Below are 14,353 nucleotides of genomic sequence, written 5' to 3'. Positions count from 1 at the left end.
CAAACGCAACCGTAAAGACAGACCTGAAGGCACTGGGGGAAAAGTAGAAGAATGGAGGATGCCCTACATATGGAGCCCCATGCCATAATTGTGGCAAGAAAAATCATAGTGCTCAAGTTTGCAGACAGGACAAGTAATAGAAAACATGGCACCATGTTGAGGAGGGGAGTATTGACTCAAAAGAGGAGGTTTTGCATGGAGAGCATTAAGGGAGAGCAAACAAGCACAAATAAATGGCTTGCACAGCTCAGACAAGCACCAGATGCAAAGGCAAGGCAGCAGCCCACAAACAAACAGCAGACTGAAATAGCCAGTGGGGCAGAAGCTAATGTGCTGGGCTACAGAGAGGCTTCCCTCAGCCTTATACAAGGGAAGAAAGAGAAACCCCAGCTGAGCAAAGCCAAATTGAAATGATATGACGGCCTGGCCAGAATATCACCAGGACAACGCAGACTGTAAACACATTACCAAGGAAAAGCCATGCCTGAAATTTTAGCCAGTCTATAGGCCACAGGGAAGCCACTGCTTTTAACCACGTCAAATTAACTTACGAGCTTAGTGACCCTAAACCTAGGACTAGCACTTCATACAATCAGTGCACTTACAATTTAGAGCAGACTGTGTGTCACCATGGTCAAGCAGCTAGATCGCCCTGATGCCTTTGAAGGACTGAGATGTCTCTTGGAGAGGCTGCACCTGGAAATTGCTTTTCTCTCTGTGCCGTGAATAAACTGCAAGGTAGGAGCCAAATGGATTTAGCTATCATGGAAGAAAGGAAGCAGATGGGAAAAGAAGGTGCCATTGCTAATGCCACAGGGCAGCCCAAGAAGCTGTGTGTTTGCATAGATGTGAGCAAGCCAAACTAAGCACTAAAAAGAGCTGGCACCCAACTGTCTCTCACTGACAAACCATCACCTGACTTGGCAACTTCAGTCAGTCTCAGTGCTTGGTGCTTCTGGCCAAGGAAAGCACCTACCTCACACAATCTGTGACAGCGGCAGGCGGGCACAGCCGCTTGAGGGTGCTACGGGGGATCAAAGCTGCAGCAGAAGAATATCAACAACATCCCCAAGGCAGATGAATGGGCCTTGCAAGAATCAGCAGCACAGCTGATGGCCTCCTGGTGTGGAAACAGCATGGCAGGAGAGGTGTCAAATCAGAGCCTGGTAGAGAGTGCCAAGGAACGGATACAAAATTGAATACAAGAGGAAATTGCAATGAACATTGGCACTGGGTGGGGAATACTTGGCTTATTTCCTGCAGACAAAGACAGTGTGCCCAGCACAGTTTCTTCCTCTCCCCCAACACACCACAGCTTTGGGCATGCTAGTTCTGGGATCCCCTAGCAGAGCTAATCAGCCCACCGTTGGCACCATATGTACATGGCTACTTTGGAAGATCTACCGCATCTAAGGTGCTGCATTCAAGGTGGCCCAGTGGTCACAGCATCCTCAGAACTGACTTGACACTGGAAGATAGCAAGCTGTACAAGGGGTTTGCACATGGTGCTTCTGAGCACATTAAGTTAGCACAGGGGTGGGCAAAATATGGCCCAGGGGCTGGATGCAGCCTGCCAGGCCATTCTATCCGGCCCGCGGGGCACCTAAAAAATTTAGAAAATTAATATTTATCTGCCCCTGGCTGCCTATCATGTGGCCCTCAATGGCTTGCCAAAACTCAGTAAGTGGCCCTCCACTCAAAATAATTGCTCGCCCCTGAGTTAGCAGTTAGCCATGGCCTGGCTGTCTTCCCAAAGGCTCTGACTTGATGCTGACAAGGTAAAAGCCCTTTAGCAGGAGCCCACACCTAGAGAGATGATAACAGTTCAGAGACTATTAGGAGGTATCTGACTATTTCTTATTCCAACCTTTCAAGTAACTTATTTAACTTACACTTATTTGTGTCACTTATTTGTGTACCAGACTTTGGCAATTAAGTCTCAGCTTCTGTGAAGACTTCTTTTTTTTTTATTAGACTCTTAAGTTTTTGCCTAAAAACCAGTTACATTTGATTAAAAATATTTTTTCCATCTGAAAATTCTTTAAATAAATAAATAAATAAATAAGCAAGCAAGCTCTAGCGGTGCAATGGGTTAGCATGTAGTACTTATAAGGCAGTAAAGGAGAAGTGATGCCAAGGTTGTGAGTTCAAGCCTCACCTGGAGCATTTGACTTTTGGGGGTCAGACATGATCTGTTGAGGTCCCTTTCAACCCTAGCATCTCTGGAAAAAAAGTGTGTGTACCCCTGAGGTGCCTACTGGACATACTTCAAGTTAATATAGTCCTCATGTATATCATGGAATTGATCACTATCTTTCGCAGCCTGAAATACTGCTTGTGGATGAAGAAGCAACCATCCGATGGGCTGCCAAGGAGACAGGGCTTGGAACAGTGCTCCTGGAAGAGGAGAGGAGTCTGCTTTCATATCAAGGTCACTATTGCCAAGAGCACAAAGATGAACTCAGAGTGAAAAGAAGCTTCTGGCCATAATATCTGTGTGGGGGAAGTGCAACTGGCATGTTCACGAACAGGAAACTGGTGGGAGAGGAAGTAACCACAAACCATGAAAGAGCATTTTTAAAAGTCAGGGCTAATGGCACCGGCGCCTTTGGTAACTGCTGCTGGCTGGAACACAACCAGGAAAGGCTAGAGGCACATGCAGCTGCCTTCCTACCTAGAGCAGCCATGCATCAGGACAATATGGCAACAAAGCAGGACACAATATCCTCCAACATATGGGGAGTTCACATGACGGCAGCCAGGATTCTCACGTGCTGCATCCAAGGAAGGAGCTCGAAAGCTTCTGAAAACCAACCATGCTAGGCAAAGATCACCGTGTGCCTGCATCCATCGGTCTGTTGGGATAGGTGGTCAGCCAGAGAGAAACCTCAGGAATGCTGGGACCTCGTGGCTGGGCTGTGTCAGCGTGGAACAGTACTTCAAACACAGAGGAAAAGGAGTTGTATCATCAGAGCATTAAGCCAAGGCTGCTGCTCTCAGATGCATTAAGGGTTCATCTAAAAGAGCTGGTGTCAAACCATTGGATAACCTTGGCCATTTGGATCTGATCCCACTGAAGAAGGCAGAGAACTCCCTGTCTGGGACCTGCCTGCTACCAAGGGCAGCATGTGCAGAAGGTAGAAGGAAGCCTGTCTGGGGCACAGCCTCAGGCCTCTTCCATGCTCAGGCTGTGAACACTGGACAGGTCCTTTCTGCCCTCTGTGTCAATGCCCCCAGGTGACAATGAGGCAATGACACCAGCCAGGCCCCTAGGGAAGGAGTTTGTGAGATGCAGGCACCATGTACCGAGAGCTCTGGAACATCTCACCGTGATGCTAGGTGCTGAGCCTTGGAGACCCACTCTTGACATTTGCAGACTACAAAACATACTTTCACACCCTGAAGGACCAGGAGTTGTCTGGCCACAGCTTCCAACACATGCCCATATACCTGTTCACCCTCTAGTATGTAGTTTGCCTGATGGCTCTTCAACACCCCCATACCTTAGCGAGCAAAGGTGAACCCTTCCTGCTGCATGTGTAGGGGGCCTGCCAGGGGCGAATGTTACTGGAGAGCTCCCTAATGGACCTTGCCTGGTAATTAAGAGCTGCAGGTGCAGATGGAATGCTTTTACCCAAGATCTGAGGCCAGAAGGGGCTGATTGGTTGCCTGGCATGAAGATCCCTGGGGGGATTTAGGATTGAGTAAATAACCAGAAAGGCAGAGCAGATTTAAGCAGTGGCAGGGTTTCCCCGCCTCGGCAGGAAGAGCTGTGACTGAGTTCCAGTGACAGCGAATCTTCTGCAGCTGAAGTATTAGCTCAAAGAGCAGGGGATTGGTATGCAAAAGGGTGGTGCTAGGGAAGCGGCCACCAACCAACCGGCAGGGGAAGCTGCAAGAGAGAATCACAGACAAGGGGCCAGTGTCAGGTCAATTGTCATTCCTAACGTGAAGGGTTTGTGAAAAAGTGGGACCCAATCGTCCTCGAAGTGACAATGATGTAAACCAGGAGCGACTGTGCTGAACTCCCTGGTGCTGAGCTGGCACAACCTAGAGGAGAATCAGGCTCCAGGAACCACCAGCTCAGGAGAATTAGTCAAATGAAATTGCATTTAAATCTTCTAATAGAAACAGTTACTTGATGTCACCAGGCCCCAAGCAGCCCTGAGCAGTCCCCTCCCCAAATTCATAGCAATATCTTAAAAATCATGATATTAAAATAATAATAATAATAATCCCTAATGGATTCTAGCTCTCCCCTGTCTGGGAGTGGAACTTCTAGGGGGTCACGTTTGTCTGGGTTTTCTGCATAGCTGCAAGGGGTAACACTGACTTGGTTTTTTTTTAAATGGAAGCTGGGAATCTCACCAGCTCCTGGAGCTGGGCCTTGGGACAAACCACCTGGGTAAGACTCATGCTAACATCTGCCCTGCAGGTTATTTCAGCAGGCTGGATGGGCCTGGGCCCAGCTCTGCAGGAGAGGGCCTGGACTCAGGGATGAAACTGACTAGACAGGAAACTGACTAGGGTCTTTCTGCTGCCCAGGTGGAGACAACCACAGACCCAAGGGCCTGGGAAGGAGGTGCCCCTATGCTGGGTGAAAGGCAGAGACAGATGGCGCGTAGCCCTTGGTGCATGGGTCACTGCCCAGAGCAGAGAAGAATAGTGAAGAGCAGAGGCACTAGCTGCCCCTCACTCTGCCTCCTGCCTGTGGGGCTGTCCCATGATGGGACTGCCCCTCCTACCATGATCAACCACAGACTTTACAGGTGCAGCAGAGGCTGCAGGTGCCAAGTATCCCCACTGCTGCAGCAATGCCCCAACAATTCATGCACAGCCCTCTGGGGCAGGCCCCAGGCTCTCCTGCCCCTGTACGGCTCAGTCAGACAAATCATTGCCCCGACATGGCAGTTATTGCCATAGCAAGCCATAGCAGTAGCAGAGAGACAGCCAAACAGGGTAGGTTCCCCCCAGCTGGGGCTGTGCAGAGTCTATGGTTTCAGTCTACTTCAAACAGGAGCCTCAACCACTGAGAGAGATTGAGCTAAGGTCAGTCTCACCTGAGCTGAAAGCAATGGGGAGATTTTGCAAAGGGGTGACATCTGGGGCCAGCAGCAGCAGCAGCAGCAGCAGAGTGGGGGAGACTTGTGGCTCTGGGATTGTGAGCATGCAGCAGGGCAAATCCTCTGGGAGTGACAGTGCAGTCAGCATCCTGACAGGATGCATGACAGTGACTTTCAGCTCAGCCTCAGTCTGGAGGGAGGGAGTTCCTGAAGGGGCATAGCAAAGGTGCTGAGAACGGGCTGGCAGGTATTCCCCCCCCCCCCCGCCCTAGCTCCTGTCAGCTTCACACGCACAGCAAGGTCCCAGGCACAGAGGTCACGCAGCCTGGTGCATACAACTCAGGCCTGCACTGGTGAGTGGGAGGGAGGCGCTGAGCAGATGTGCGAGCAGAGAGAGGCAGAGCCCCTGTTCCCTGGCCAGGGGCCCATGCAGTGAGATCCCAGCCCCAAACTGGACCTGCCCTGCGGCCACTTGGGAAGAAGTGACCCGAGGCAGCTGGCGGCAATCAGGCCTCTGTTCCATCAAAGCTGCAAGAGCGAGAGCTCCGTATTGACCCCTGCTCAGTGGAGCCGCAAGGGTACACGCAGACCTTCCCCACATGCCTACAGCTGCAGGAGCTGTGCTGTGGACACACATGCCAGGTACAGCGGATTCCCCACTGCCTGGGACAGCCCAGCCCCTGCCGTCTCCCCCTCTGTGAGCAGTGCATCACTGGTGTGCACGGCTGTGGGAGCCGCTCCCTCCCCTATGCCCCTGTTGAGCGGGTTGCCACGGCAACCCCACGGGGTGCATGGGTGGGTGGAAGCTGTGGGCGGTGGCAGGGCTGGCTGAGACTAGGGTGCCTGCTCCTCCCTGCTGGGCCCAGGCACCCGGGCAGCAGCTCCTTCAGCTCTGAGTTGTAAAACGCTGAGCGTGCGGACCCATGCTGCCAAGGCCCCTCACTCCTGCTCTGCAGCCCCTGGCAGTCTCAGGCTTGGGGTCCCCCCAGCCGGCCCACGGTTCTCCACGCCTGTCCCTCTCCCAGCTTCCCAGTCCAGTCCCTTCCCATCTCCTCCCATAGCCACGACTGGAGGGGCAGCAGTGGCAGGGCCGTGCCCCTGGGTGGGGCTGCACACACCTCCATGCTGGCAGCCGCAGCTGGCTGGGAACTGTGCAGCAGAGATTAATATTTAATGCACTTCCTTCACTTCACACTCATTATTCCTGAGCTGTTGCTGCTGCAGCATTAACAGCTGAGCAGGGCTTGGCTGTTAACCCTCTTCTACAAGGAGAGCTGGAGCCTTGGGGGCAGGGGGGCTGCACTGGGGCTAGAACGAGTGCATTCACCGCCCAGAGCCCTGGTCATACAGCATTAACCCAGTACCTTCCCCAGCCCCTGTGCTGTTGGGAGGGAGGGAGGAGCCCAGATGGCCCAGCCCAGCCTCCTGCTGCTTTCAGCTGTTCTTGGTGTCACCCAAGTGGGCTCCAGCCACAAGATCCTACTTCCCAGCTCCACTTTCATCAGCTGATTCCTTGCTCCATGGCAGGACTGCTTGTGCCCAGGGAGCTTTCACCAGCTTGGGCAAGGTGCCAGAACAGGTCTGGTGGAGCCACAGGACCATGCCAAGCATGGTCCAAGGCTCCAAGCCTGCCCTGCCTGCAGTTCATTTGCCAGCCCACTCAGCCCCTTGCTTCCTCACCCAGAAATCAGGAGAGCCTGGGCAAAGCCAAGCAAAAAACCCCAACAAAAGATGAGGAGGTAGTACCATGCTAAGGCTGCCTGGCAGCTGCAGTGGTGCCTGGGTAGGGTTTGGGTGAAGCCCTGTGGCTGAAGCATCCCTTGAACAGACAGGAGCTTGGAGAAGCAGAGTGAGGGAGCACAGGGAGCGGGAGAGCAGTACCCTGTGCCTGGCTGCGCTCTGCCTGGATTGAGCAGGAGGCTCCAATAGGAACGGTGGGAGCACGATCCTGATGCAATGCCGCCCAGGGCATGGGGTCCACCTAGGGAGGCATCCATCCTACCAGGGAGATGTGCCCTGGGGAGCAGGCATTTGGCAAGGCCAAGTAATAGCCTGGGGCAACCCCTGCAGACTCCCCATGCAGAGTAGATCAAGGCTGGTAGGGCCAAGCCTCCAGCTGAGCTGAGCAGAGCTGGAGCTGTCGTGGGCTTCCTAGGCCCTGGTGGAGCTGATCTCCTGCACACAGTCGGTGGCTACAAGACAGCTTGCAGGACTGTGGCACTAAGGGGGGCCGAGCACAGGGTCCCCTGCTGGGAGCTGATATGATGCTAGAAGGAGCAGGGAAGCCCCAGGCCCAGGGATCCTGCCTCCTGGCAGCAGGGAGCCAGGAGCAGCCTGTGGTGGCCAGTGACAAGACAGCACCCTCCAGGAGGTGGGCAAGAAATCCCTTGGTTTTCAAGGTAATGAGGGAAGCCAGTCACAGGGAGAAGAGTGCATTGCAGAGGAAGCGAGGCTCATGGCTATTACCCAGTCCCCACCTGGCACCACCCTACAGGGGCCATGGCCCCTCCTGGGACACAAGCAACCCCAAGGCAGCACAGGTTGGTGGGAGCAGCAGACCACCCAACTTGCTGGACTCAAGCATCCCCTGGGGAGGGCTGCAGCGGCTCCCAACTCTTTCGCTGGCTCATAACCATCCCCAATGTGCCATGCCCTGCCCAGTGAGTCCTATGGGCTTCTAGGACAGAAACCAGGTCTCCCCCATCCCTTCCCAAGCTGTGTACCACGGTTTGCCTCCTGCTCCAGAGATGCAGACCAGGCGAACGACCAGGGAATCACCGGTCAGTGCAGTCAGTCAGCTCTGAGCTCTGCCCAGTGCCCCAGCTCCATGCAGTCAAGAAGAGAATTAGCGCACACACAGCCACCATGCCACAGCACAGGTTCACCCAAGCCCAGCAGGGCCCCCACCTTGGTGGAAAGGGCTCTGGGGTCCTGGGTGGGTCAGGGAGCTACCTGCATGATGCAAGGGACCAGAAACCCAATGGGGAATCAAGGACATTGGTGCGTTTCCTCCTTTGATCCCAACCCACTGGGCTGTACTTCCCCCAGCTGTGAAAAGCCCTTCCCCACAGAGGTGCTGAGAGAGGGGCACCTAGGAGCACTTGGGACATAGCACTGTGATCCAAGCAGCATTCATGGAAGGACAGACCTGAACAGCTGTGTTTGCTTGCCTGCCAGCACCTAAATCACCGCGGACTGCAGGGCCATGCACACAAAAGGCGCCACAAAGCCCAGCATTCCAGTCCATCACCCTGGAGGGAAGGTGGGGACAGTCCCTGGCCACAGCCAGGGGTCTACAGGCCATGAGTGCTGGGTCACACAGTGCCTCTGCCTGGTTTCTGGTGCCTTCCAACTGAGGCAGAGGTCACGGGTTAGCAATGGACACATGGTAATGCTGGATCCAGGGGTATACTCAGGGAAGATGCCTCTCCAGTCCCCACAGGAGCTGCAGCTGGGATTTCAGTGCTGCCTGAAGCATGGCCAGGGAAAGGAGACTCGCAGGCCCAGTGAGAACAAGAAGTGAAGGGGGGAACCATGAACAGCGTCACTAGGAGTGTTCACTTAGAGCTCAGATACAGTCCAGGGGGATCTAACTCCATCTGCACCTGCCTCCATGGGGGAGACCTGCAGAGGAGATGGGCACCCACCCAGCACATGCACACGCACACGCTCTGAACATCACACTCCTCACAGACAAAGCCCATTCTGAGCAACAGGAACGGAAAAGCTGTCCTGCCTCATCCTCCCTTTGCATCCGATTTCAACCTAAACCTCACTGAGCAAGCCACAGCCTAGGCCCGAAGCCTGCAAACACCAGTGCAGAGAAGAGAAGGCTGAGAGAAAATGGTCTGGAAATACAAAAAGGGTTGGTATAAGGAGGGTGGTTATGAACTGTCCTGCATCCACCAGGGAGGGGTGAAATGGGGATTCAGGGTGGAGATCAGGAAGACCTTCCTATCTATGGGGGGGCAGGTAAGGACTGGAACACTTTCAAGAGCAGAATGTGCATCATAGGAAGTTGTCAATGCAGGCTGGACACGCACTTGTCCAGGAGGGGCGACACACGGCTGAGCCTGCCTTGAGTAGGGGGCTGGACTATAAGGCTGGTGAGGTTCCCCCCAGCCGGGTTGCGGGCTGGCCCTGGAGCAAGGTGTGCTGAGCCAGGCTCCCTGCTCAGGGCTGGCCTGGAAGCCCTTTTCCCAAACAGCAGGCTCCCTCTGCTGGCCTCGGCAAGTTTGACACTGCAGCAGGGAGGCGTGCGGTGCTCTGCATCGCCTTCCCCTCCCTCAGACCCAGTTTCTGTGTCAGGCACAAGTTGTCTGCAAGCAGCTTTCCTTCAGCAAACCCAAGGAAAATGCAAGGCAGGATTCCCCCTCCTGGCTTAGCCTCCCTCAGCCAGGATGAGCACGAGCCAGCCTGAGCCCTTCAGGACTGCCCTGCAATAACAGTAATCCTGAGGAGAGCTGCAGCTGTGTGCAAACCCCATCGCCTTAAGGCTCCCCCTGAAACTCAGCGCTGCCCAGTACAACCCTGACATTTAGCAAGCCTGGTGCAACATAATGGCCCAGATGGGGGGAGGCCATGTGATGGGTTAACGAATCCCTTCCAGCAGTGCTGATGGCAGAAAGCGACTGAAAATGCTTTCCTCGCCCCCAGGGGCCAGCAAAGGTTTCTCCTCTCAACTTCCACAGCCATGTCGGCTCCACTGATCAGCCAGACTTTTTTTAATCCAGCACCTCCCAGCAGCCTGGAGCCACGGCTCCAAATTGTGCAGCTGCTTGCTGATGCCTCCCCAACAACATAACCCACCTCCTCCCCCCAAATCCTAACCTCTCACACATTTCCTGGACCATTGCAGCTACAGTACATCAATTCCAACACAAGAGCTCTGCTGTTAGAGCAGAAGTGGACAGCTCCAAAGATGCTGCTTCTAACAGAAGAGGCACCAGTGCCTGCTCCTATGGCTGGCAGGGCTGTGCTGGACCAAGAGACACACAAATCAGCAGGCAGGAGTTCAGTAAGTGCTCGTGACCAGCAGCAGATCTGCAGGAAGGTGGGAGCACAGGGATGCAAGCATTTTTCAGATATCTTCTGTGCCTTTCCTGGAACAGTCTATGCTGAGTCCCTGTTGAAAGTACCCCCTAGCCCAAGCGGCCCCCTCTGTTATCAGTGTTGTGACTGAAGAGTTTATTTTCCACCTCACTGCCTTTCCACCCATTTCCTGGTGTTGTAACTCAGGTCATACCGCTGCTTGTTGTCATGTTTATTACAGGCCCTAAACTGGAGGGTGCAGACTGCATGCCAGCAGCAGGGCTCTCCAGACTTGTGACTGTGATGTGCATGTGTCAATGGTGAATGCTCTGGACAGTCCTTTATACAGCACCAAGCACCCAGCCTATTCCACACACGACCCGACTCCTGAACAACTAACCGGGGAGCAAACTCCAAGTTAACCCCAGACAGCGAGATTAACCTTGTGCATCAGGCAACAGATGTCCCACTCGCAGGAAGGATGACTCATGATTCGAAACGCCAGCCACATGCATTTGATCTCTCCTGTCATTAACTGTCCATCTGAAACACGAAGCCTTTCAGTTCCTACCACTCTTTAGAGGTGGCCTGATTTACAAAGAGCTGTTTGCTCTCTGGTCAGAAACCTCCCTGTAGGTGGGTTGAAGTTGGAAGGTTCAAAAAGAGAAACCAGATACCTCTCATGACATGTAATAGGGGATCAGCAGCATACACAGGGCATGTGCAGCTCAGCTTGAGATACCCAAGAGCACATTTGAGGCAAGGGAACAAGTTCAAGGGGTTGAACCACTAATTATGTCTTTGCCATGTAACAGATTGAGTTGATGCCGAGTGAGAAAATGTCACTATTGACACATTGCTGCCAGGTTACAAGCATCAAGCCTCCAGGCTCATTTCTAGTTTCCCCTCGGATCACCCTCACATTAAAGCACAGCGGTATTCTGAATTCAGATCCACAGGGAATCCACAAGCAACCTTATGACACACAGGGCCAGATACACTGCCAGATCAGTTTTGATAGAAGTTGAATGGATTTAATGGAGGCAAGAGTTAAAATGACTCCAAAGCACTCACTGCCACAGCTCCTGAGTTTTCCAAGTGTAACCTTCATTGCAATCTCCTGCATCAGCCCAGTTTTCACATGGGAAAGATTCAGCTGTGGTGGGTGATACCACAAAGCACAGAACAGCGGCACTCCCAGTGGGAGTCGGTATAGCCCAGTGAGGACTGGGCTCCAGTTCAGAAACCAAGTTCACCCTGGTAAATCGGAGCTGTTCACTAAGCCCTAGCACCTTCTCCTTCCTATTCAAAGAGAAAGAAATCCTAGTGCTCGGAGTTCACTTCATCTTCAATGTCAGTGTTACCTCCTAGCTCCCTAAGACCCCATCCTGTATCTAGGCCTGCCTCTCTGAGGTAACATCTTTCCATTAGCTTCAGCTAACATGTGGCCAACTGAGGCCCTTGTCTTACCACTTCAGGGCACATCTATTTAATGTAGATTTGTTAATGCCAGCAGTGAACTGGGGTTTCAATCCTGGCTGAGGCTTCTGGAAGCTAATGCATTGCAACCAAATAACAGCACCCGGATGGAGAGTGCATGGAAACATGCAAAGCTCAGAAACGAGGTCACTTTGTACATCCAGAAAATTATACTTCCCAGCAGCGACCTACAACCATCAACTCCAAAGGTCGCTATGTTCGACCGTGCCATTACAATGTCCACCACTACATTTGCTCTATTTCTAGACCACCATCCATTGCCAAGAGCTTTACATATTACGCTGGGAACACTTCATCTCCTACCACAGTGAAGCCAGATGTAGGGTAGACAACAGCTGTTTTAACTGCACACACAAGTGCTACACAGCAGCTGAGTACAGGAGGTGAATGCTGAAACCACATGACTAATCCAAGGAGCTGCAGGTAACCAGAATTTGGTCATTTCACTGATGGCCATAACTTGCATCCTTAACAGAAAGAACCACAGAAACTTTAGTGACTGGAAGCAGCTGGGATGATTGTTTTAAATCTGCTCTGAATGAGCCCCACCAGAAGCACAGCACTCCATTATGCACCGTGGGCCTTTGGTGTAGCATGGTCAGAGAGAACCATTGCTCCCCTCCAGCATCTGGGTATTCCTTGTGGGAGCAAAGTGCATCCCCCACTTCCTTAGTGTGTAATGCAAGAGGGCTAAGCACCAGACTGAGACATGACTTGAAGCTGGATATGATTTAACAAAGGAACCATGACACTCAATTGGATCTTCTGGGTTACTGAGTCCAGTCCCTTGCTATCACTAGCACCAGGTCGTATTCTCTAACTCACCGCACTATCTTGAAGCCAGCTATATTTATTGTCCTCACAACTTCTACGGAAAAGGCCGTTCCAGAACAACCCAATGCTTAAGGGGAACCCAGAACTTCCTGCAGGAATCTCACGTAGAAAGGCTTGATCATATTTGGAGTGTTCTTGGAGAGAAAGATGTGCTAGACAGGAACAAAATACTTTGGCTCCTGTTCCTGTAGCATTTACTTCCAGATTCCCTAACATCTATTCCGCATTACTTGGTTGTGCGGCTATGTTGTAATGCAAGCCACTCAATGGGAGCCAACATCTGAGCATAGCCTCAAAACCCCAGATTGCTTATAAAAGAAACCAATGACAGGGACGGCAAGGAAGTGCTGAGGCAGGTTTTCATGATGGACTCCCTCAGGAGCAGGAGTCACAGAAGGATAAAGACCCCAGAGCACGCTGTGGTCTACAAGGATAGTTTGTCTTTGCAGGCATATTGCAAAAGCACTGCTGTTTAGCTACAGCATATTGCACAGGGGTCTATAGCAATTTAATTTACATACTCTACACGCTACCTATAGTGGACTCTAAAAATTGCTGCTTCCATTACCTTAAGCTGGTTGATTTTTAAATGACTGGCACCTCAGAATATAGATGAGCTATGGCAAGTCAACACAACCCAGCAGATGCTTCCCCATATACACTCCATGCACGTCTCATTTGACAGGATAAGTATTGAAGGGACAAGCAGGATTCCCTACCCCACTGGCTCATACTCTTCTAAGGACATGACCCAGTGCTCAGCACTGATGCTTGGGGTCTCTTCCCCACATGCTCCAGGGGGTGAAAGCTGATTTACACTAAGGCAATGCAAATCACCAAGTGATAAAGCCTTGATTTAAATAATCCATTTTAATCAACTTTTCTATCTCCGCTACCCCTCAGCTATCCTCTACAGAAAGGTGCACTGCCATTAGTTGATCCAACCATTAAAAGATGAAGATTTACAACTAAAATAGAACCTTTATGCTAGCTTTGGCTCATCTTTGTGTTACTTCAAAAGAACATCCTAACTGTATACATTTAAGTGATACTATGGCTTGTTATTTTCCGTGTTATTAGCTATGCACGTCAGGTAAGTTAGAAAATGGTGAGTGGTGCATTTCTTATGGGTGCTCTCCAGGATCTAGCATTTAATGCAACATCTGACCAACTGTGCCATACTCATTAACTTTGATCTCAAGCTTTTAGTGCTCTTTCCCTGCTTCCTCCTAGAAAAGCACACAGCCTGCAACCCACAATCTTCGAGAGGGGCTCCTGGATTCCTAATATTTATTTCTTATTTAAACGTTAAGAGATTATAATGAGTCTAGGCCTTAATATGCTTTGCTTGAAATTGAGATTTCCTTTCAAAGAAGCTTGCTTTTAAAAATGAAAAACTATGATTTAAAACCAAACAGTCTTTTTTTTTTTTTTTAAATCATTGATTTTATTAGCTCTGATTTACATACATAGAATAAATAATAAAGGGTTATGTTTGTTAGGAGACAGCAGCTGTCCGCTGGGTCAGTACAGGTTCCTGTGCTGTTTCTGATATTAGGAGTCCCCCTCCACCTCCTCCTCACCCCTTTCCCAGCTTCGCAGTGGGAGTTCTCTGGCTTTGCTGCAAAGGCAAGAACACGACACACGAATCTTCGCAGAGGAGCTAGAACACAGGGCGGCAATCAACCTGGTATCCAGGTGGTTCTACAGCCGCATCACCACAGCATCATGAATGTCTGACCTGCTCAAAATGTATTTTCACCACCATGATGTGATGGGGATTATCATCCCTGCAGTCAAGAGGGGAAACAGACTCCAAGAGATTAATTTGCCAAAATCACAGATCTGCAGCAGGGAGAACTGAACCCAGATCTCTGGTGTCCTAGACTAGTGCTTTATCTGTTAAAGCCTGACAGTCAAAACTG

The sequence above is a fragment of the Alligator sinensis genome, unplaced genomic scaffold, assembly GCF_000455745.1.
Source record: "Alligator sinensis unplaced genomic scaffold, ASM45574v1 scaffold235_1, whole genome shotgun sequence".
Classification (NCBI taxonomy): domain Eukaryota; kingdom Metazoa; phylum Chordata; order Crocodylia; family Alligatoridae; genus Alligator; species Alligator sinensis.
Note: the sequence above shows the minus strand (reverse complement) of the source record.